This window comes from Elephantulus edwardii, unplaced genomic scaffold, assembly GCF_000299155.1.
Source record: "Elephantulus edwardii isolate Elephantulus edwardi_28Jun2011 unplaced genomic scaffold, EleEdw1.0 scaffold00130, whole genome shotgun sequence".
Taxonomy (NCBI): Eukaryota; Metazoa; Chordata; class Mammalia; order Macroscelidea; family Macroscelididae; genus Elephantulus; species Elephantulus edwardii.
In genome coordinates this window covers 1,057,359-1,061,587 of record NW_006399880.1, presented here as the reverse complement: position 1 = coordinate 1,061,587, position 4,229 = coordinate 1,057,359, and the positions used below count along the sequence as shown (strand labels likewise).

Below are 4,229 nucleotides of genomic sequence, written 5' to 3'. Positions count from 1 at the left end.
TAGAGGGGAAAACGTGGTAAGAGGTGGACCTATTTGCTCTCCATCCCTACCCTTTTGGACACTTTCACTCGTGTTCTGTGAACAGTCAGGTAAGCTGGATGTAGGAATATCCCCACATCCTCAAGGCCTCGGCTGGAATCCTGAATGCCAGCTGGAGGGTAGAGTGAGTGTGGAAAAAGACCAAAAGAGAGAAACTGCTCTGAGCACCATTCACCCTAAATGTTCACAGCCTCTCAAATTTTGGGCATTTCCAGTGGGCCAGCCAGTTTGAACCAAGTTTCCTAGGGAAACAGTGAAAAACGGAAATGACACTTTCATGTGTGCTTCCAGAGCTTACAGAAGCAGCAAACGTCAGCTTTGGAGATAGAAGAGGTAAAGCAGAGAGGAAACAGGAATCAAATTCAAAGGATACTGCCATCTAGTGGCAAAGAAAACTATATACCAATAGACCTGGTAAGGCAATACAGCCTGAATGGAGGAGTCCCTGTGCTCCAGAGGGACCACAAAGGCACAAGCAGCTCTAAGACTTGTCTGAAACATGATCAAGCAATGCTAGCATACCAGTGTGGAGCAGAAAAAGCTTATTATAGGTTACCAAATTTCAGATCATCCACCATGAGGTGCTCTGGTGATGTAATCTGTGGGGAGTTGAAACTCATCAATGGCTCCATGGGAAAGATAAGCATTTCATCACTGCGTGATTTACAGTCTGGAAAGCTGCTGGAGTTAACTGTGGTCCAACTCAAGGACAACTTGACCTTTGGGTGCAAATATTATGGCTTCCATCAAGCAGATGAGGTAATTTCCACTGGGAAATGTTAGAGGCCTGGTACAAGGCCACAGGTGGCAGGTGCAGACCCAGATCTTATCCCTGGTCCAGCAGTACTGAGTCCCCAAGTGTCTGATAAATAGCAAAAGCAGGGATTCTTAACATATGGTCCCCAGGATATTTCTAGAAGATCTGAGGTAAAAGTTATTTGCAGAAGATGCTATTTGCTTTTTTACTCAATGTATGATAGTATGAGAAAAAGCCTACGGTGATGAAGGAAGAAGTTCAAGCTGCTTTGAAGGAAATAGCAAAAAAATAAGGCCCCAGGAATAGATGGCATGTCAATTGATGTATTTCAGCAAACAGATGGTGCCCTGGACATGCTCACCAAGTTGTGCCAAGAAATCTGGAGAACAACCACTTAGCCAATTGACTGGAAAAGATCTATATTTGTTCCCATTCCAAAGAAGGGTGACCCAATAGAGTGTGGAAACTATAGGACAATCTCATTGATTTTACATGCAAGCAAGATTCTACTGAAGATTATCCAAAAACGACTGGAACAGTACATCAGCAAACTGCCAGAAGTCCAGGCTGGGTTTAGAAGGGGTCATGGTACTAGGGATATTGTAGCTAATGTTAGATGGATCTTAGCTGAAAGCAGGGAACACCAGAAGAATGTCTATCGATAGTTTCATTGATTATGCAAAGGTGTTTGACTGTGTGGATCATAACAAACTGTGGCTGACTCTGAGAAGAATGGGAATCCCAGAACACTTGATCATGCTAATGCAAAACCTATCCTTGGACCAAGAGGCAGTCATCAGAACAGAGCAAGGAAACACTGCATGATTCAAAATTGGGGTGTACACCAGGAATGTGTCCAATCTCCATACCTTTTCAACCTGTATGCAGAGCAGATTATCCAGGAGGCTGGACTCTATGAGAAGTGTGGCGTCAGGATTGGTGGAAGATCTATCAACAATCTGTGTTATGCAGATGACACAAGCCTATTTGTTGAAACTGAGGAGGACCTGAAGCGCTTGCTGCAGAGCGTGAAGGACTGCAGCCTCCAATATGGATTGAGGCTCAATGTCAAGAAGACAAAGATTCTCACCAATTGGCAGCATCAGGATGGATGGTGAAGAGATTGAGATTGTTCACAGCTTTAGTTTGCTTGGCTCCATAGTCAACAGTCTTGGCACCAACAGCCAGAAAATTAAAAGGTGCATTGCCATGGAAAAGTCTGCTGTTAGGGATCTCTCCTAAGTACTGAAGAGCAGTGGTGTCTCTCTGGAGACTAAGGTGCGTCTGATACAGGTCATGGTCTTTGCAATCACTTGTTATGTGTCAGAGAGTTGAACAATGACTTGGGAGGATAGAAGGAGAATTGATGCCTATGAGCTGTGCTGCTGGAGAAGAGTATTACTGAGTGTAACATGGACTGGTAGGAAAACAAACAGATTCATCCTGGAGAAGGTTAAACAGGGCAGCTCCTTGGAGGCAAGGATTCTGAGGCTTCATCTGACATACTGTGGACATGTTGTAAGGAGGGACCAGTCCATAGAGAGGGGCATCATGCTTGGTAGGGTGGAGGGACAGTGCAGGAGGGGAAGACCCTCTATGGGGTGGACTGATTCAGTGACTCGGGTAATCAGGATGGGTGTGTCGGAGGCAGTGTGATTGGCACAAGATAGAGCAGGTTTTAGGGCTGTTGTACATAGGGTCGGTATGAGTGGCAAGCGACTCAACGGCACATAACAACATGATATAGTTTTCACATCTACAGTGTGTAAGGACATGTGTGTTTGTTGCTGTTATGTGCCATCGAGTTGCTTGTGACTGGGTTGAGAAGAGGCTGTGATACTAGGGACATTGTAGCTAATATTAGATGGATTTTGGCAGAAAGCAGGGATTCCCAGAGGAATGTCTACCTATGTTTCATTGACTAACAGCATTTGACTCTGTGTGTGTGTGTGTATCACAACAAACTGTGGCTGACTGAGAAGAATGAAATCCCAGAACACTTGATTGTAGTTATGCAAAACCTGTATTTGGACCAGGAGGTAGTCCTCAGAACAGAGCAAGCAAACACCGCAAATTTCAAAATTGGGAAGAGTGTACACCACGGATGTGCCCTAGCTACATACCTTTTCAATCTATATGCAGAACAGAACATCTTAGAGGCTGGGCTCTATGAGGAGAGAATGTGGCAACACTGGAGGCATCAATCTGCATTATGCAGATGACACAACCCTGCTTGCTGAAACTGAGGAGGACCTGAAGCGCTTGTTGCAAAAAGTCAAGGACTGCAGCTTTCAATTTGGATTGAATCTCAACATCAAGAAAACAAAGATCCTCACCAATGGGCCAACTGGCAGTATTGTGACTGACAGTGAAGAGATAGAGATTGTTAACAACTTTTGCTTGGCTCTACAATCAACACTCTTGGTACCCGCAGCCAGGAAATTAAAAGATGAATTGCACTGGTAAAATCTGATGTGTGCTTAGAGTTTTCATATTTTAAAATGTTCTGATTTATAATACTGTATCTATTGAGAGATAAAACTCACATCCCCTGAAATCCTCATGTGTGTGCAAGGGGCTTAAGTTGAAAAATTTGAGAACAGCTATTTTAAATAGTTTGTTTTGGTTTATTTACAATTAAAATAAGTTGTTTTACTGAAGGAAGCAAGTTATTTGATGCCAGTTGTTTACAAAGGGAAGAGTGCATATCAAAATCAGGTGTCTTGGCAGGTGAGACTAAAAGCTAAAGGCTCCACTAACAAATACTCAGAATTCTGAAGTCCCCATTTCCTCTAGTACAGAAGCGGCTGAGATTTCAGCAGTCAAAGGATCATGTAAGACAGATTCATTTGAACATCTATCAAGAGTCTTTGGGTCTTCTCTCAGCCAGGGTCACCCAATGAAAACACAATTCATTTTCCCGACTCATCTGGAAGACTCAAGATTCTCCTTCGTCATACTCACTGCACTGTGTCCTCTTTTCCACATACTCATTCTTCAGGCATTTCCTCATGTGCTGATCAAGATCATTGCAGTGACCAAAAAAAATTCAGGACGCTGTGATTTTGGTGACATTCCTTCAGCAAGTTAATCAAGATATTGCATTGTTAAGTGTGCAAGTGTGGAGATAAGTCAGGAAGCATCCTTAGAAGGTGATGGATCACAGCAAAACAACCTGAGTGGCACCTGCACAGGGAGGACTTCGGGCATCCACACAGCGGCCACTCGCCCTACCCATATTTCAAATAGATTTTTTTAAAATAAAGCTAAACATGCGGTCATTGTGCCTTGAGATTGACTTGATGGCAATAAACACCACCATACAGGCAAGTTAAATTTTTTAAAAGTAATTGTCTCAACTTTATTAACTAAATTCACTGATTCTTAAGCTGGCTGGAATTCAAATTATCTCTATAATAGAATTATAGTGTTA

General features: G+C 43.0%; 1 pseudogene; it reads right to left on the bottom strand.

Annotated features, from left to right (window-relative positions):
• Nucleotides 1-3,708: 3,708 nt before the first annotated feature.
• Nucleotides 3,709-3,939, bottom strand: LOC102852266 (annotated as a pseudogene).
• Between the last annotated feature and the right edge of the window lie 290 nt (nucleotides 3,940-4,229).